Consider the following 22,145-nt stretch of genomic DNA (forward strand, 5'->3'; position numbering starts at 1 on the left):
AATTTGATGACATTGTAGGTCATATCATATCTTATCTACACATAGCAATTTACACAGCATTTCTCTCTGAAAAATGAAAGTCCATGAAGCTCTTCATATCTTGTGTCTACATTAGCTATTCAAGAGTTCTGTAATGGAAAGGAAATGGTATGTCTACTTTTGTCTTCACAGTACCTTCATGTTGGTTACTATAACTTAAACTGGTAACCGAAACTTAGAACAAAGTGATAAAATAGGCATAGCATAGATGTAGAAACTTTACATCTTTTGCTACATGCATGCATTAGAAGATATTTGATATTTATGTATCTAATTAAAGTCAGCCGTCTATGCCTAAAATGGGTACAAAATTCCTTTGAAATTTATAAATCACTACAGAAATTTTAACCAGTACTGTCTATAGAAGCATGTGTAAAAATAAGCTTATATGAAATTGTGTACATGTATAATACCTAGAACAAAAATGTAACATTTTAAACATTTATACCCAATATTTCAAAAGTAAGTTTTAATTATATAATAGGTTATATTGTTGGCTTTTTTGTATATTTTCTTTTGTATGATATGCTTGTATGGTGTGCTGCTTCCATATACGTTATACTACGTAAGCATTCCAGAGATGCTTCATTTTGTTAAAAGAAATGCCGTTACCTATTTTGACTTTAACCTATTATTTAACATTGATGGACTTAGGTCTTTTAGAGAAATGCAAAGAACTATCCAATAGGTTATAGAAACCTTCGAGAAAATTTTCACCTTTATTAGATAAATGAAATAGTCTTTGATTCTTTTTCTAATGTATTTGATCTACAAAAGTACTGCCACACTTTGTTTGCCCTCTTCTATTCTCTCTTGAGGTGACTTTTCTCTCTTGCTTGCTGTCAAGCCATTTTCATCCAGATCCTCTGTCTCTCCTAACTACCCTACCTAAAATAACACCACAATCATTCTCTATTTGTTATTTTTTATTAGGTAGATTATTTACTGTCTCTTTTATTATAATATATTTAATAAAAGGTCTTTGATATTCTGTTCTAATCTACTCATCTAGAGTACTGCCTGGCACCTGATAGTCACTTAATCAATAATGATTTAATGAATGAATGAATGAGTGAATTTCTGACCCTAATTCCTTCATGCATAATATTTATATGCCCAAGCTTTGCTAGATGTCACTAACTTGATTTCTTCTGGGCACCTCAAACTCAATATTTCAAATCAGTATTTTTCCTGAATTGTATTAGCTTGTAGCACAATTTTCTCTATGTTGCAAAGCAACAAGCACTCAGTACTTCAAAAATTCTGTTAATTTTTTCTCCATATTTTCCTCCATAATATCTGTACATTTATACCACTTATTGATTCATACCTAAGTCAGGAGCTCATTTTCTATCTTCTAAATTATTATAGTGGTTTCCTTCCCTTTCTTTATCATCAGTATTTCTTTACTTCTACTTTGAACCTAAAATTTATTATCCACACAGGACCTGAGATGGTTGATTTAAAGACTAATTTGACCAAGTTACTTCTCATATTAAAGGCCTTCAATGTCTTCCTATCTTCTACATGACCAAGTCTGGACTCTTTAAACTGGTTTATCCAGGGCCCTGCATGATATGACAGTCTTCTCTTTCTCTTCAGTCTTTCTCTTCAGTCTTTGTTCTAACCATTGTCTACTAATAATTTGAATGCAGTAAAGTTTCAGTGCTTGTATGTCCCTTGATAGTGTTCTCTCCTCTGCCATTAATAGCTTTTCTTTTGTTTGAATGATCCTTTCCCTGCTTTGAAACAACATTTATTTATTTTGAGAGAGAGAGAGAGACAGTGTGAATGAGCAGGGGAGGGGCAGAGGAGGAGAGGGAATTCCAAGCAGGCTCCACATTGTCAGTGCGGAGCCTGATGCGGGGCTCCATCTCATGAACCATAAGATCGTGACCTGACCTGAAATCAAGAGTTGGACACTTCACCAACTGAGCCACCCAGGTGCCCCTCTTTTTCTGTGTTTTTTTTTTTTTAAGTTTATTTATTTTTGAGAGAGAGAGAGAGAGAGAGAGAGAGGCAGAGTGTCAGCAGGGGAGGGGCAGAGAGAGAGGAAGACACAGAATCCAAAGCAGGCTCCAGGGTCTGGGCTGTCAGCACAGAGCGCGATGTGGGGCTCAAACCCATGAATCGTGAGATCATGACCTGAGCTGAAGTCAGAGGCTCAAATAACTGAGCCACCCAGGCGTCCCAATGCTTTTAAGTTTCATTTAAAATGTCATTTCAACTATGGGGTGCCTGGGTGGCTCAGTGGGTTAAGTGACTTCGGCCCAGGTCATCATGTCATGGTTGGTGAGTTAGAGCCCCATGTCAGTGTCTGTGCTGACAGTTCAGAGCCTGGAGCCTGTTTTGGATTCTGTGTCTCCCTCTTTTTCTGCCCCTCCCCAGCTCACGCTCTCTCTCTCTCTCTCTCTTTCTCAAAAATAAACATTTAAAATGTCATCTCATCTAGAAATCCTTTCCTGGGTCCCCAGCACCCTCTCTCAAGGTTTTTCTTCTCAGTTTTTTTCATAATACTTGATTGTGGGGAGTGTCAAGAGCTCATATTTTAAAAGATTTGGGCAGAAACTTCAAGGAGTTTTATGACCCAGAATTAAAAGTCCCAGGAGTCATATTTGCTGCATATTTTTTTTGTTTGAGCATGTAACTAAAACCAGCCCAGATTTAAAGGGAAGATAATTAGGCTTCATCTCTCAGTGTAAGACATAGTATGTGCTAACAGGGAGGGGAGAATTTCATGGCATCCATATTTGAAAATACATAACAAAAGAGATTATTTTACATATTCATTTAAAAATCTCCATTGTGTTCCTACTAATCAGTAATAAGTTTGACCTAGAGTTTTGAAGATGGATTTTGATTTTGATAGAATTTAGCAGGGGTAAAGAAAAAAAAAAAATTCATGAAGGAAGAAGATCTACATATTTACAAATAAACACCGGTATTCCCAAGGACTTCTAGTGATGCAAGTCTGGGTAATGTGGTCCAGCTCTGTAACTGAGAATGACTAGAAGGGCCAGGAAAAATGTAAATGCAATTACTTGAAGGCCTTGTAGCACTAAAATGGCAATGATGAAGTATGGGACCAAGATCTAGGAGAGTAAAGAAATAGAACGAAACCTCACATTTATGGCCAGTTTTCCATTAAGAGCATCTTCTACCTTCAGAAGGAGCTACCTGGTGGGGGGATGCAAATGGAATTCCAGATTCTACCATTAAGGTACTACCCTGTAGTGCCTTCCTCTGCCCCCATCCCCAGCTCCTGTCCTTTGTTTGAGCTGAGATGTTAAAGTACTAAAACCCCCATAGGTAAGGGTAAACCCAAAATAGAACAGTCTTCTGCTCATCTCCATCCCAGACACTGTATTAAGATGATCTGGGATTATTAGTAATCATAGACCCTGGACAAAGGTGATCTCTTTTTCGGTTCTCATTCCCAACTTAAGTATTTATTTCTTTTAACTTAATTTAAGGGTGACTTGAAAGAATTGCGTGCCTGATTGCTAAGTGGATAATTGTAAATTAATTGAAATTTCAATCTTGGGCATAAAGTGATGTATCAGTAATTTGAAAAAATAATAAAGCACATCTGTTATATTCATTTTGGGGAGTAGGGAAAATATTTATTGGCTTTAATTAGGTTAATGAATTAATTGGGTTAACTGAATTAATGAAGGGACACAGTCAGAAAAAATCTACATTATAATTAATTCAAAATGTAATCTTTGAGTGTGTGAGGGAAAAACCCAACATATGGGTTACGTATATGTAGAGAGAAATTCCATAGTCTGTGACTTAGAACAGTCAAGTTACACATCCAGAAATATCTCACCTTCTTATTTTTTTTGTTTATATTACTTAAAATCTCTTCCTAGAGTACTTAATACCAATTAGACTGCTTTTAAAAAATAACTACAGCAGCAGAAACATTTCATTAGATTATATACTCTGCACTTGAAAAATACAATATATAGGGGCACCTCAGTGGCTCAGTCAATTGAGCGTCTGGCTTCGGCTCAGGTCATGATCTCACAGTTTGTGAGTTCAAGCCCCACGTTGGGCTCTGTGCTGACAGCTCAGAGCCTGGAGCCTGTTTCAGATTCTGTGTCTCCCTCTCTGCTCCTCCCCTTCTTGTGCTCTGTCTCTGTCTGTCTCTCTCTCTCAAAAATAAACATTAAAAGAATTGTAAAAAAATAAAAAAATACAATATATATGAAAAGATGTTCAACTTCACTAGTAAACAGAAAAATGAAATTTAAAAAATGAGATAAAATTTCACATTCCTAAATTTGGAAAAAAATGTAAGAATCTGAAAACATTAAGTTTTATTTGCCATGTGGCAAAATGTAGTGCTCATATTCTGCTAATGGAAAGCAATTTAGAGAATAAATAGGAAAATAAATAATGTAAGGTTAAAAAGGTACATAGCCTGTGAGACAGAACTTGTAATACTCTATATGTACTTTAGAGAACGTATCATACATATGCCTAAGGACTATTTAGATGCCTTTTGCAGAACTGATGGTAATAGGGAAATTAGAGAAACTGTCTAAATGTTTCTCAGTAGGAAAAGAAGAAATAAAATATTATGTATCCATTTCTAAAATAAATGGACTTGGTTTAAATACATCAACATAATAAGAGGATAAAAATAAAGTTGAAATTATATGTCAAGATGATGCAATTTATATAAATAAAACATGCAAAATAATACTACCATCATTTGTAGACACTAATAAATAAAAATAAGGTGGTTTGGAAAATAAATATAGGCATGATTGCTGGTGCCCCTGGGAATAGAGGGAAATAATATAATTTTCAACATGATTGGTACTGTTTGATTTCTTTTATGTATGTTACACACATGAACTATAATACATTAACATATTAATACTGGATGTGGACTTCTCTGTATTTTTTTTTAACATTTTCAAAGTAAATGTATGGAGAAAGCAGAATTAAATTTGTACGTATTACATAAGAGTAAGTGTCAGGAGCCTTAGGGCACGATCTTCTTAAACAATAATCTTGTGAAATTTGTAAGTACCATTGGGAAAATATATAGCAGTCATTAACTTTCAGGCGACTAGAATTTCCAAACATCACACATACCAGTTTTCCATTTAGAAGTGATTTTTTATGTGTTAGAATCTGAGGTCATCCAGTGTTGCTGAAGAAGGACTGTACTATGCTAATTACATTACAAGCCACCATATGCAAATAAATACCTTAGGGAAAGTGCATTCTAAGATCTTTTTTCGTTCTCTGACGACCTATTTTCAGGCTGCTGTGTGAAGGAGGATGCTTCCTTTTTTCATCTTAGCCATGATCTTTAAGTAGCAAGAAGTGGGTTTTCTTTTTTTTTCTTTCTTTTTTTTCTTTTTTTTTTTTTTTTTTTTTTTTTTTTTTGTTTTGTCTACGACTAACCAGTAACTACTTTAGGCAAAAGATTAGTTAGAAGGGGTAAAGGTCTAGTAGACTAAGGTGGCAGAAAATATGACGGTGATACCTTCTGTGGATATGAATTTCTAATTAGTTATTTTCTTAGGCATAGCTTTTGGGTTTTTTGTTTGTTTTTGGTGCGCCTCTGGACTTTGGAGAGTGGCATTCTGCTATAATGAACTACTGCATCTAGTTAAGTGTTTTACTTACTATGGCATTGATTAGGGGAAAAAACTGATTTCCAGAAGGAATATTCAAAGTATGTAGCAAATGTATGTTGCAGATATGTTGAACCTTTAGTTACTGGTGCCTGCAGATATCCTAGGAGTTGGTGGGAAAGACAAAGGTCCAGGTGAAAGTACTGACTCAGTCCTATATGTGGAGTGTCTTGTAGGGAAATCCAGGTATTTTTGTCAAGATATTCAGTTATTAATTATGACTCTGTATATGTAATATTTATATTATTCAATACTAATTGCTTTATATACACTATTATTATATCTTTATACATTATATATACCAATTGGTCAGCTATTGATTAATTTGTAAGGAAGTATAATAAAACCCAGCCATTTTGTAACAAGCATGGCTCCAAAATTTCAACTGCAAAGTTGAATCAACTGCAAAGTATCCATCATTTTGGGGTTTAGAAAATAGCAGATATAAACCTGCTGTAGGGGACATGAGCTAAGAGCCAGTGATTTCATATTCAAATTTGCATTTTATGTCAGTATTTCAACAGCTGATGGGCCTTACCAGTGTACTTGTGGTACATTCCAGGATGAATATTGATTAGTCCTGCTAATTCTCATCTCCTTGCATTTCCATGAGGAAGGAGTTTACTAGAGAAACATTTCTGTTCTTTGTGCCTCCCCTCATTCACTTATCATTATGGAAGGAAGAAGGGAATATCTGATTACTGAATTTGGGAAATACCACTGGTCATTATTATTTAAACCCCTTCCTCTGTTTTTTTTGCCTTTGATATTTGTCTTTGGTATCTGATATATATCATATGTGTGTGTGTATATATATAAAATTTATATTATGTGTATATTTTATGTATATGTATAATGTATTACATGTATGTATATATATATATATATATATAATATGGATATGTATACTATGAATTTTGTGTTTATTTATTTTGTTAAATATTCAGAGACTTTAAAGACTTAAGCCCCAAAAGGATCAACTGAGGTGAAATATAGTGTCTCTGCACTTGACTATACAGTGTGCCAATAGAATTATAGTTTTTGCAGTAATCAAACCGTTTAATAGTGCTACAGTGACTTGGCTTAATGAAGATAACATTTTTAGCCCTGTCTCCAGTGAGACCATAATCTTCCCCCTCTTCAGAGCTACTCCTTTGGTAGAACAGAGGGAGCAGTGAGGGCCACAAGGAGATGCACAGATAAGCAATCAGATAAGGACAACTTTCTGATATGATAGTTAACCAGGGATGTCTATATAGAAGGAGGTGTTAGAAGAAAGCAGTAGTTAAGGTCTCTGCCTCTTAAAATTCAAACAGAATAAATAGAGAAGAAATTAAGAGTTATATGAAATTAAACTATGGTACAGGGACATCTTACAATGCATTCTTACATGGGATTAGAACATCAGGAAACACAATGGTGATCTGCTAAACCTATGGAGAAAAGAAAGAAAAAAAACCAGCAACAATATGAATCAGCTGCTTTTAAGCATTTCCTACATGCTGGGGCATTGTGCTAAACCTTTAGAAGGATTATTTGACATCATCTTCACAAAAAACATTGAAAGAGATTTTGTTTTAGTTAGCGTTTTACACATGAGGGATCTGAGCCACAGAGAAAGTTTTTGGTTTAACCATGATCACACATTTAGTAATTGAAGGAGTCAGTGTTGAAGTCAAGTAATCTAATTCCATAAACTTTACATTTCTACCTTCATTTGACTGCCTTAGATTCACATTGTACTAGAAGAGTGACACGTATGTCTCTTTCTTCACTATTTCTTAGTTTATTCCTTAATGCATCAGCATCAGAATTATTTAAGAGGTTTTTTTTTTTTTTTTTTAATTTTTTTTTTTTCAACGTTTATTTTTGGGACAGAGAGAGACAGAGCATGAACGGGGGAGGGGCAGAGAGAGAGGGAGACACAGAATCGGAAACAGGCTCCAGGCTCTGAGCCATCAGCCCAGAGCCTGACGCGGGGCTCGAACCCACGGACCGCGAGATCGTGACCTGGCTGAAGTCGGACGCTTAACCGACTGCGCCACCCAGGCGCCCCAAGAGGTTTTTTAAAAGAGCAGATTCCTCAGCTTTACCCAAGTCCTTCTGACTTGGAATCTCTGTTTTTTTTGTTTTTTTTTTGTTTTTTTTTAACAAATTTCCTACATACTGAACATGCATACTAATAATTGAGAAACATTTAAGCGACTTCTGACTAAAGGTTCCAATATATCTAATGAAACTATTGTTACAATTCAGATTTATATTATTAGTATTTGGAGGAGTAATTATTATTAAGTATACCAAATAGAATGGTGCTATCATAAAACTGAGTTCCAGCAACTTCATGTAATCCTACTTTGCTTTTACAAGTCCTCTATGTGTATACACACACAAAGTTCTTTTGAAATTTTTTTAAGTTACATGACTGTAAATTATCCAAGGAGACAGAGACAGAGTAAAAATATGTCCTTCTTCTGCTAATAGATTTCTTTTTTTTTTCTCTTTGATCCTACGGGGGAAGAAAAAAATTACACATCCATTTTAATTGGTTGTCTTTTTACATGCAGGTCTTTTATGAAAGTCATCTTTATCTATATTTTAGAAACAAAATACCAGATTATGTCAAATATTTTTTCACAAGTGTTGGGATGAGGAATAGGTTGGAAGCTCTACTTGGAAAAGAGCTAATGAAACAGGAGACACTTTGAAATTCAATTCTTATTATGTATTTCTAGAACCTGACTTTCGTTCCTTGCAACTATATTTTTGCTTTTCAAAAATTCTGTTCCTCAGATGAGCCTTAGTACAAGAAAAGGATTAGAAAGTCTTGAGAGAGAAAATCATAACAAGGGTCAACCGGAAGGTCAAGAGAAAGGAGAGAGAAGAAAAAAAAAATTCCTTTAGTGCTGTAGGTGGCTACCAGCACATCTTAGTGCCCATTCATTACCAGGAAGTAAATGGAGACAAAAATTGAGCCATCAGCACAAGTTACTGTCCCAGGTCTTTCGGGGATCTGCATGGAGGACCTAATCCATAGTTTACTGAATATCTGGTGTTTGCTAACATGTTCAATCAATGAGATTTATTTAAATTAAATAATACAAATAAGTGTATAGGACCAGACATTGGAGCTTGATGAATGAATGGTACAGCATCAGAGAATACGCATTTCTTGCTTTGCTGAAGAGAGTATAATAGTAAAATTGATATGCAAACTAAATCTGTCCAAACCAATCCCAATAATCAGTGGGGAAATTTATTGTTTTCCTGTGGCTTCTAAACACTTTTGTCAAACATTAAAACTTTCTTACTGTTGGTTGTACCTGTGCAGAGAAATAAAAATGTAGTAAAACTAATAAATACTAAAATTTAAAAAAAAACATTGAAAATTAAAGCGTCTTGTTTCTATAAAAATCATTATTATTTTTAAATTTATTTATTTTGAGAGAAAGAGAGCATGGGCGAGGGAGGGGCAGAGAAAGAGAGAATCCCAAGCAACTCCATACTGTAAGTGCACAGCCTAATGCTGTGCCCAATCCCAGGAACCGTGAGATCATGACCTGAGCCAAAATCAAGGGTTGGATGGTTAACTGAGTGAGCTGCCCAGGCATCCCGTTAAAAAAGTTATTGGGAGTACTTTGAATAGTGCCTACTATTTCTCTTGGTATAACATGGTAGAGAGTGAGCACCTTTGTATGCTTTGTAGGATTGCTATACTCTAAGTTTGAAATGTCTTCCAAGATTTCTGGGGGTAGTTTGCACATTTAGTGTCCTAAAATATCTCTGAGTTGCTTTAATGTGAAGTTTTCTGATGTTGTCACTTCCACTGGAAGTCTTCCTCTTTATCACAATCACTGTTTTCCTTGATGTCCTAAGTTCACTTTTACTAACTTCCCTTGGCTGCTTTTCTTTCCTTTTTTTTTTTTTAAAGTATTTTTAAACATTTATTTATTTTTTAGACAGAGAGAGACAGAGCATGAACGGGGGAGGGTCAGACAGAGAGGGAGACACAGAATCTGAAACAGACTCCAGGCTCTGAGCTGTCAGCACAGGGCCTGACACAGGGCTCAGACTCACGGACCATGGGATCATGACCTGAGCTGAAGTCAGACACTTAACCGCCTGAGCCACCCAGGCGCCCCCCTTGGCTGCTTTTCTAGTCTTTTGAACCATGATGGTGTCAACATTGCCACAATCAGATATACTTTGGATTTGAACTTCACTTCTAGTGTTTTCACTCTTCATTGCTACACGTTCAGCTCTACTAGCCAGTTCCTTTTTTTGATTACTCATTTTAAAAATGTGAGTTTATCACTTGGAAAAAGGGAGGCAGCACAATTACACTTTTTGCTGAGAACTGAATAGGAGATAGACAGTAACCAGTCGTTGATAGACTTTGAAAAAAAGTGATGTGATTAGTCGTTAATCATGATGCGCATCTTTTATGTACGTAGTGATTTGTGGACTAAAGAGTCATAATCAAATTGAACTTCATGTAATTACCCAGAGGTATAACAACATAGTAAATGAAATTTGAGCCATGTTTTTGGACTCGTGTTATTTAAACCATGGTAATTAATTTGTACACATAGAGCTATGCAAAGACAGGACTACCTGTACTGTGCACATTCCTTAAAAATTGAAATTCGTAAACAAAGTAATTCATCTAGAAATGTTTAAATATGTTTAATATATATAGTGAAAGAATAAAGATAACAATGTTAAAGAGTGTTTTTCCCTTTTTATGCTCTTTCTCTCCCACTTTTACCTCCATCAGGTTGGCATGAATTTTTTTATATATAATTTTTTTTTAAGTTTACTTATTTATTTTGAGAGACAGGGAAAGAGAGAGGCACAGACAAATTCCCAGGCAGGCTCTGTGCCATCAGCACAGATGCAGGGTTCAAACTCATGAACGCTGAGATCATGACCTGAGCTGAGATCAAGAGTTGGATGCTGAAACAACGGAGCCACCCAGGCACCCTGAAAAGAGGGTTTTGATAGAGAAGATAAAGAAGGGAGGGCTTTGTTAACATAATAATCTGCCAAATTTAAGCCATATGATAGAGGTTTATTGTCTACATGTACACTCCACTTGATAAAGAAGTTAAAGCCCCTTTCTGAAATGAGAACTACTAGTAACCTTGAAAAACATACATAACATGTATTAACAGTGGAGGTGATAATGCCCCAAGGAGGTAAAATTTGGCTTTGGGAGGAAGAAAAAAATTAAAAATTAGGTAATACAATGTATCATGTATTACCTCTAAAGCTCTAAAGCTCAATCTTACATGACAAAATCTTATTCCTTAGTACTTAACTACATTCATTAATTAATACCTTAATTAACTTAAATTTTTCTCTTAGGAAAGCAAAAATGAAAAGGTTGAGGAACATAGAGCTGTGGCCAAGCTTAAAACCTGAAGGGTCTTGTAGGCTTTGTAGAGTTGGAACTAGAAAAAAGGGTAAAGTGAATTTTAAAAAGACTAAGCTAGATTAAGAAAAAACAAGTCAAGAAGGCATTGTTGGTCATCTCTTTGAGCTCTACTCCATATAAACTTGAAGGGGAGAATAAAGAAGTGTTAGTACTATTTGAACCCTGGATGTTTCTTGGACTAATTAATAGAAAGGGTGTGTTTTTTTTTTTCATAATAAACTGTATCTGAAAGCTTTATCAGATATTGTGGGAGTTAATTAAATCATCAAATCAAATATTTAAATTTCTATTCTGTATAGAGGCACCTGGGTGGCTCAGTTGGTTAAGCTTTCGACTCTTGATTTCAGCTCAGGTCATGATCTCATGGTTCAGGGATGGATCCCTGCATTGGGCGCTGCACTGACAGCGTGGAGCCTGCTTGGGATTCTCTCTTTCCCTCTCTCTCTGTTCCTCCCCTGCTTGCATATGCGCACATGCTCTCTCTCCCTCTCTCAAAATAAATAAGCAAAAATTTAAAAAATATATTTCTATTCTGTATAAAGCATTATTCTGCAGATGATACAAAGTCCCAATATTTAAAAACTATTGACTCATGTTGAGAAAACAGGACTTAAATATGAAAAATTAAATAGCATACAAAGACAAATATACCCCAGTGCTGTGCAAGATCAAATATTGAATAAGTTTTTGGTTCATAAGGGCTCTGAGTTCAGAGAAATTAAAAAATTTAATTGATCTTGAAAAGACATGACATAGGCTTTAAAAGATGTGTACCTTATGGACAAGAATTTAAAAATGGCACAGAAAGATATTAAAGCAAGCTGATTTTTAAAAATACATTTCAGGATATCATTTTATTTTTCAGAGAGAGAGAGAGAGAGAGAGAGAGAATATGAATGGGGGAGGGACAGAGAGAGAGGGAGACACAGAATCTGAAGCAGGCTCCAGGCTCTGAGCTGCCAGCACAGAGCCTGGCATGGGGCTCTAAGTCTCAAATTGCAAGATCATGACCTGAGCCAAAGTTGGACGCTTAACTGAGTGAGTCACCCAGGTGACCCTCGGGATCTAGTTTTAAAAGTTTAAAAAATCAGTTTGTAAACTGCAAGTCAGTTATTGTTGAGATTAAGCTTTATAAAATTAAAGGCAACTTTCCAGTTGCCTTATAAAAAAAATCATAGGAAAGATTTCTAGTCAACCTTCCAGGTTATCTTTTCCTTTCATTGTTGTGACTATGTTATTTTACAATCCTGGAGAGATAGAAATTAATTTGTAAAAAAATTGATAGCTAAGCAAATAATTCTTGTCAATAGAAATGCAAAAATCTCTCTGGTGGAAGACCAATTGATTTTGTCTAAAAAATCCCCGTATTTTTCCATAACTAGTTTAATGGAGTGCCGGCTACTAAGTGATATTTATGTAAGTATATGAAATCATGGCTCTCATAGAAATGTAAAATAAAAATATGCCGAAAATTTTGTTTAACTCATTAATCAATAAGGGAACCAGAAAAAAAAATTATAATTGATTCAAAGGAGAATCCATAGAGCAAGATACATGTACACACCATTAGAAATCCTGAAATGAATTTGCTTAACAGGTGCAGACTTTTTCTACAGTAGGGAAAGCTAGTCAGTTGAACGTCTACCAGAGAGATTGGGTATTTCTGTGGACAAGAATCATTTGCATAGCTATCAATTTTTCTACAAATTAGTTTCTATCTCTCCAGGTTTGTAAAATAGTATAGTCAAAACAATGAAAGGGAATGATAACCTGGAAGGTTGACTAGAAATCTTTCTTATGATTCTTTTGCAAGGCAATCAGAAAGTTGCCTTTTAACTTTATAAAGCTTAATCTAAATACTAATTGACCTGTAATTTGAAAACTAATTTTTTAAACGTTAAAAATTAGATCCTGAAATAATACTCCCAGAGGCAGGGCCTAATAACTCCTCGAGGGTACTTCTAGCTATTTACTGGATGAACTGGACATGGAATCTCAGACACCAGGACCCAAGAGTAATTGAACAACCAATAACTTCAAAAAGCATAATAAAGTATACACAAATTCCAATAAGCTGAACTTTCTCTGCTTCTCTGATAGTGTGTGGTTGTAGAAGGCTACTATGTGCTTTTCCTTAAGTAAGGAAAACTATTTGGGGAATGACACTAGAAGTATAGGCAACTACAGCAAAAAATAATTAAACTGGAATTCATCAGCATTTAAAATGTTTGTCTTCCAAATACACTATGAAGAGAGTCAAAATACAAACCACAGAATGGGAGAAAATATTTGCAAATCATATGGCTGATGACAGATTAATATCCAGAATATACAAAGAACGGCTATAACTTAAGAACAACAAAAACCAACCCAATTTAAAAATGGGCAAACTAGCTGAATAGACGTTTCTCCAAAGAAGATACACAAGTGGTCAATAAACACATGAAAAGATGCCAAACATCACTAATCATTAAAGACATGAAAATCAACCACTATGGCATACCACTTCCTGGGCACTAGGATGGCTATTATAAGAAAAAAAAAATAGAAAATTACAAATATGAAAATATGAAGAATTTGGAAGCCTGGTGCATTACTGGCAAGAATGTAAAGTGATGCAGCCACTGTGGAAAACAGTGGGACAGTTCCTCAAAAAGTTAAATATAGAAATTACGATGTGACCCAGCAATTCTACTTCTAGATGTATCCCCCAAGCAACTGAAATCAGGGACTCAGACACTTATACACTGATATTCATAGGATCATTATTTATTATAGCCAGATGAAAACAACCCACATGCTTATCAACAGATGAATGGATAACACAGTAGAATATTATTCAGTCTTAAGAGATTGAAATTCTAATAGATGCTACAACATCTATTAACCTTGAAGACATCATGCTAAATGAAATAAGCCAGACGCAGAAGGACGAATATTGTATATGAGGTATGTAGAATAGGCACATTTATAGAGACAAAAATAATAATAGAGGTTGCTAAGACTGGGGTAAAGAGGAGTGGGCATGATTGTTTAATGGGTACAGAGTTTGTGCTTGGGATGATGAACTATATCTGCAGCGTGATAAGCATTCTTTCATTTGAACATAACATTCCTGAATATTGACATGTGATCAACTAGAGATGTTTTTTTCAAGAGAGAGTATATTGACCATTCTGAAATACAAAAAAAAAAGGGGGGGGGAATTGGTCATTTCTTTCTCTATCAATTAGACTGGGTTATAGAAATTTTACAACTTTTGTTTGTAGTGTTCTACTTGTAATTTTTTTTGCAAGTGCTGCCCTCAGGTTTTGGACTCAGATCAATTGGACTTTTATATTCAGTGCTGCAAGTTTATATTTGGGGTCCCTAGACAAGGGTAATCTCATACATTCTGTTAATAGTTAGACAAATATTTCTATAGAGAAGTTAAAAGAAGCTTTTTCCTTTTATGGACTCTACTTGCCACTTTGGTATTTGCAAATTGTGTTCACTGCCTAGGGTTTATGATCTTTTAAATGAGTTTGAGCTTGAAAAGCGAGTAGAAAGTCTGGTCACTGTGAGGAAATACTTAATGCATTAGTTTCATTACAAATAAATACAGCGGAAAAAAGAAAAAAAGGCAGTTTCTGTACTTTAATCAAATTGTGCTTTGTAATGGTAGAAAAGGTTAAAATGCATTAAAAAAAATAGTGATACCTAGCATTTTTAAAGCACTTTCTAATAGCCTTAGCATATTGGTTTGAAATTATTTTTTGTTTGATTGTTATACTGTGACCCAAAGGCTTATCTCATTTTATTATACTTGGATATTTGTTTTTTAGAACAGAGACCTCTTTTTTTTTTTTACAACTAAAACATTTAATCAAAAGCAAATGCACAAAGAAACGAGAACAGCAAATAGTTATTTTGTGAGAGTTTTAAACCCATACCCTTTAAAAAATCAAGGTAATTTGAGGTGAGGGATGGTGGTTGGTGAAAATAGCTCATGCCAAAAGATATTCAGAAGCTAGGGCTATTAATACTTATAAATGTTAATTTTAGAAAATAACGTTCAACTGGAATCAGAATCAGATCTGATCCAGACTGTGGTTAGATATTTCTAATCACAGAAAAATAATTCTCTAACATAAAGTTCCCGTAAATGGAAAGATTCAATTCCATGCATTTCAAGATCCTTAAACCCGATAGCTACTACCTTTGAGTATGAATTGAAGATTACTAAAATATAGCCAAACAAAAAGAAGCAGCAGTAATGTATGACTTTTTTTTTCTTTTTGTAAATTTTTTTCATAAAAAAATTTTAAGGTTACAGAACTGTCATTTTTTATTTGATATCTGAAAGAGTACTTGAATACACCATTAATCAACTCTTATAAGAGCTTGATGACCACAGGTACCAGATAATAATGAACATTGTTGTGTGCAGCACGAATCTTATAAAACTAATAAATTCTTAAGACAAGATAGTGGAGCTCATTAAGGAACTTCACAAACAAAAACCACAACTTTGAGTTAGCAGAGATTTTGATTTGGGCTTGGATGACAAAATGATCAATTTAGAAAACTAGATAAGGCTCATTGCAGAAAAATAAATCCATGGATCCACATGTGACTTATTTTTAACCACCCAACATCTAAGTTTTTCTCCAACCCATGGTAGCCTTTTGATACAGATTTTTGTGAGGAAACCCATTGCTTGATATTTTGGAAATGTTTAAAGAAGATAAAATTTGCTGAAATTTCGTATGGATCCTGAAGCTTGCCAGAAGGATGGCATAAAAAGTCTCTGATTTTTTTTTTCTCCTAAAGTTCATAGAGCTCAATACCCAGTCTCTTCATAGTTAGTCAGACATGGCAGAAATATGGTATATTTTTAGGCTAATGATCTATGCCATGACTCCATCCTCTAATTAACCTTAATCTTCTGCAACTCCATGAATTCAGGTTCAGCAGAGACTATTATTCATATAATCATTATTGAGCACTTAATAAGATGTAGAGATCTTTCCAAAATGTAAATCTGATGCTTCTGAAAATCCTTTAATGGCTCCCTATTAACTCCACGACAAAAATATAAATTCTTTAGCACAGCTCACAAAGGTTTTAGCATTTGGACTCAACCTTAATCTCTAAAAACAACTCTTGTAGTTGTTAGGTACAAATAGTCTAGTTACATTGATTTACTGCTAAAGTTTCCAAATGCCACAAACTCTTTCACAGTAGTCCCTTACACAGATAGCTCCTTGTGCCTTGAATATGTTTTCCCAACTTTTGTTTTTAGTTTTACATCTCATTACTTTCTTCGGATTTCCTCCAGAATGAATCTAGCCCTTTCCTAGTTTTCTTTTAATTTTTTTTAATGTTTATTTATTTTTGAGAGAGACAGAGTGCGAGAGGAAGAGGGGCAGAGAGCGGGGGGAGACACAGAATCTGAAACAGGCTCCAGGCTCTGAGCTGTCTGCACTGAGTCCAGCACAGGGCTTGAACTCGGGAGGGTGAGATCATGACTTGAGCTAAAGTTGGATGCTTAACCAACTGAGCCAGCCAGGTACCTATCTAGCTTTCTATGATATGCTAAGCTTGTGTCTGCCATGGCATTTATCACACTGAATTATAATTGTGTATCTGCATCTTTATTTTCCTCACGAGACAGCAAACACTTTCAGATCCACAAATATATCTTTTCCATCTCTTTCCACAACATTTAACTTAGTGCTCAAAGTAGGCATTAAATGAAAGATAAATGCTTTTGCATTTATACCCCATAACAACTGTGCAGGGTAGATAGTTTTATTCTTATTTGGCATCTGAGGAAACAGATTCAAAGAGAACTAGTGAACACATCAAAAAAGTAATAGGAATGTTTGGTTTTACCTACTGGTTTAGAAGGAGGATATTAGTTGGGTATAGGGTATTGGAGTAGAGAGATAAATGTAAGTATGAAAGAAGATGGAAAAAAAAACGGTTTTCCTTAGGTAACAGTATTCCAGCAACATGTCATAAGGACAAAGCCTAAGAGATTACCAACATAAGGGAGGATTTTTTGGGAAGTAGGTGAATGAACTGAAGTAAAGCAAGGGATATAATTTTAAATAAATAAATAAATAAATACACACACATACACACACATATATGTATATGTATATAATAATTATATGCATGATATGCATTTTATGTATATATATATATATAGAAGAAATTAAATGTTTTAATTTCACTTTGTTATACTCAAAACATCAGTAAATTACTTGTTACTTTACACAGCATTTGTTAGTGAGGCTTTGGTAGAAAAAGATTATTTTTTGTGTTTGTAATTTTCTTAATATTTTGGAGCAAAAGTCAATCATAGAAAATAACATACAGGATCATGAGCAGCTAACAACAGAAGATATAAATTGAGCTAAGAGAGTAGGAATTTGGAGATGATAGGTAAGCACATGATAATGAAAACTTCACCTCTCAACTTCACCCCGTATCTCATCTGATTTCTAGGGATATGTAGAAATATTGGGAAAAGTATTGGACCCACTGAAAATTTGTTGATGTGAAGTTTAAGTGAATTTTTTTTTTTATATTAAGAAACAGTTTTTATGTAGGATAAGTCTACTTGTAGCTGAAAAATACTCCTACTGAGAAAGCTTGGAAAGGCTTAATAAAATATAAAAAAACCATCTGATTAGATATATCTAAGAGTTGTATATAAAGACTAGTTGATAACCCATAACCCTTTTTCCCAGGGGGAGCATTTGCCAATTCTGAGTAGTAAGAATCTAGGCTTAGACAGGAATGCTGCTGGAACAGAGAGACCAGTGGAACTTTGGGTTGTATGGAGTTGGTGTGACAAAATAGGAGTTTTAAGTAGAATCAGTGAACAGCTGGTTTCCCCTGGTAGACATTTGCCCAGTTCTGAAGCACTGCAAGGCAGTAGGATAATAAGATAAACTGAAGACTTCTGAAAAGCAGAGTGGAATTACTTGCAGTTTAGTGGTGCTCGGGGGGCCAAGATGCACTGAGATCTAGAAATCCACTAAAAACACCAATTGAAAGCAAGAAGAACATCATCTAAGATCAAGGAAAATTTAGAATACTTTTAGTTTTAGCAAAGTTGTACCCTAAACTCAACTCAGCTGTCTCTAGATTAAGATATAACCAACCCATCAATTTATCTGCTTTGCAGGAGTAAGTGTGAACCCTCTCTACTCTGATGGAAGATAACATCATATGGAATGTTTGTATACATGATTCCTGACATTCGTGCAAAATTATTAAGAATGCCAAGAGAAAAAATAGGTAATAGAAACAGATGCATCTGATTAAGTATTAGAAATAACAGGTAGGAACTTTAAATAATTTTTATGAATATGTTAAAATAGAGAAAAAATATGGACAAAATGAATGAAAAGATACAGAATTTCATTAATAGAATACAGTCTGTAAAAACATCAAACACAAATTTTCAAACTTGAAAATTACAATATCTAAAATTAGGATTTCATGAGATGGGATTAACAGAATGCTGCAAAAACAGCAAAAAACCCATCAGTAATTCAAAGGCAGTCCACAGGAAATATACTTTTGGGGGTAGAAAAACAAAAATAAAAGGAGTGGGGGAAAATCATAAGAGACATGTGGGACACAGTCAACTGTACATGTTTTAGAATCCCTAACATATATGTTACTGGAGTCCCATAAGGATAGGAAATAAAAAAATTATGGCGAATGTAATAATTGAAATAATAACAAAAACTATGTAAAACTTAAGGAAGATAGGCAACAGATTCAGTGAAGCTAAAGTAGGACATAATAATACTGCTGGAAACGAAAGACAAAGAGAAGAATCTTAAAATTAGCTAAAGGGGGGAAATTACTTCAAAAGGAACAATACTGTTTCTCAACACCAAAGATACAAGCCGTATGACAGTGAAATGACACTTTTAAAATGTTAAAAGATAATTTAGATCAAACTACATCTCCAAATTCAGAAAAAGACTCAGAAAAATTGAAAGTAGAAGGATAAATAATTTACCATTCAAATCTTAACCACAGAAGGCTCAGGTAGATATATTGCTGTCAGACAGACAAAGCAAATTACAAGATGCATCACTATAAATTCAAGGATCTTTTTTTAAATTAAACAGTCCATCAGGAGGATAAGACAGTTCTAAATCTGTATCACTCAGTAACACAATTCTAAATACATAAAGCAAAAAAGGACAGAATTAAAACAGCAATAGACAAAACCATCATCAGAATGGGAGAACTTAATGTCTTTATCAGTAATTGACAGAATAAAATGACAAAATCTAACAACACAACTTATAAATTGACCTAATTGACATATTTAGAAATTAAATCTAACAATGACAAAAGCTACAGTATTTTCAAGTGCATTTATACCTTTTACCAAAATTGATTATATACTGATTCAGAAATTCTCAGTAGTACAGAGTATATTCACTGATGTTAGCAGGATGAACTAGAGAGTTCTGAACTTCTTGGAAATTAAACAGTATGTGTATAAATAATCCATGGGTCAAAAAAATACTAACGTGAAAATTAGAAAATATTTTGAATTCAGTGTTAATGAAGATATACATCCAAACCGTGGCACACAGCTAAAACATATGCAAGAATAACATTGAACGTTTTAGGGAGGAAAAAAAAGTGAAAACCCAATGATAAATTTTTATTCCCTAAAGGTATAAAAAGCACAGTAAATCAAATGCAAAGGAATAGAAAAAGGAATAATAAAAGTAGAGCTGGAATCAATGGCACAGAGAATGAATATCTAATACAGAATATATCCAAGCGCAAAGTCTGTTCTTTGCAATGATTAATAAATTTATAAACTCTCGTAAGACTGGGTAAAAAGGGAAAGCAGACATTTTCATAGCAATAAAAAACCTCAACACAATTTCTGCAATTGTTAAAATGCTAATTAGGAGATAATATGAACAACTTTGTCAATAAATTTTACCGTGTAAGTGAAATGGACAAATTCTTCAAAAGCCAAATTTTTCCAAAACTGATACAAGAAATATGATTAGTCTCATATTTATTAAGTTGAGAGTTTTATCAAAAACATTCAGTTGAAGGAAATTCCAGGCTTATTTCTTCTCCAGAGAATTCTTACAAATATTTAAGAAAGAACACCATTCTTACACAAACTTTTTCTTAGAATATAACAGAGAAGAACATTCATAACAAATTATGGGATCCTACAGTATATAGAAAGCATAATGCATGAAGAACAAGTGAACTTTATTGCAGTGATGAAGTATGGTTGTCCATTTGAAAAATCAGTCAAAGCAATTCGGAATATAGTAAAGAAAGGATGACGTCAGAAATTTCATTAATTTGGGGACATTCGGATTATTCATAGAAAATATAAGAACTTGCCCTCAAATAGCCCTTGGATATTTAAGCAGATAAATTATTATCAATACATAGATACAGGCTATTAAGAAGTGATATGAACAAAGAGCTTTGGAAGCTTATATTTCCTGGGGAAATCAGAGAAGACATTATCAGAAAATAGCATTTAAGTCATGACTATCTTCTTTTGGGATGCCTTGGTGGTTCAGTTGGTTAAACATCTGACTCTTGATTTTGGCTGTAGCATGATCTCACAATTTATGAATCCGAGCCCCCTGTGGACCCCTTTGTGGGGTTTCGTGCTAACAGCACTGAATCTGCTTGGGATTCTTTCTCTCTTCCTGTCTCCCTTCCACTCACACATGCTCTCTCCCTACAATAAATAAGTATTTTTAAAAAATCATGACTACAGTCCTTTATTCAGTCAGTAATTACTTGTTGACCATTTTCTACGATTCAAATGGACTGTACAATAGGAAAACAAAGATAAATAACTGTTTTGATTGTAAATCTCTTTAGCTGTAATTGCCATACATTCAATATTTGTCTTTATCTGTGGAAAATAAGGTTTGTGGGACCAAAAATTATCTCTACTTGTTCAATGCCACATCGCCAGTACCTATGTTAGTGTCTAGCTCATCAAAGAAAATGCTGCAATAATGTTGTACCCTCTAGGATAGATGTGTGTCCAAAGTGTGTTGGTCTACATAACTGGGGATTGGTTTATGATATATGAAATATTTCATATGTAATATAAGACTGAAAATTCCAGACTAGCGTTACAGATATGGGAGTGGTGGGAAACAGAGAAAGCAGCAGGAAAGTTCATTCTGGGTAGAAGGAACTTGGGAAATAAAATGAAAGCGGTGAGAAAAATTTCCTTTATTGACTTATTAGCTATACTTCTTTGTTTTATGATTAAATGGTTGCTAGAGTAGGTGGATGGATGGATGGATAGATAGGTAGATAATAGATAAATGCATATATCTCCTTAAGGCCATCTGCCTTTAAAAATTATTACACAATTTCATGTTAAAGAATCTTTTAGAGTGATTTCACTCATGTGGAATTTAAGATGCAAAACAGGTGAACATAAGGAAAGGGAAGCAAAAATAATACAAATACAGGGAGGGGGACAAAAGATAAGAGACTCAATATAGAGAACAAACCGAGAATTGCTGAAGGGGTTTTAGGGTGGGGTGTGGGCAAGGGGCATTAAGGAGGACACTTGGTATGAGTACTGGGTGTTATATGTAGGGAATTAATCACTGGATTATACTCCAGAAATCATTATTGTACCATATGCTAAATAACTTGTATGTAAATAAAAATAAATAAAAGAATAATAAGAATCTTGTAGAGTATATATTTCCATTTCTCCATTCTTTTGCACTATTATCATCATCATAAATTTTTCTTCTATACATCTTATGAAACTGTCAATATAGTATTGATTTTTCTATAAATAATAAACTATCATTATTATAGTACATGGAATAGAATTAATCATCCAAATGTTTACCGACTTGGAAACTCTTGCATGTGGAGAACAACTGAATAGGTAGAAAGATTAAGGAAGGTGATCCATGGTGGTAGTGTAGATAATGAAAAAAGAAACTAGATGTTTTAAG

This window comes from Puma concolor, chromosome C1 (genome assembly GCF_028749965.1).
Source record: "Puma concolor isolate L17-30 chromosome C1, mPumCon1.1.hap2, whole genome shotgun sequence".
NCBI lineage: Eukaryota > Metazoa > Chordata > Mammalia > Carnivora > Felidae > Puma > Puma concolor.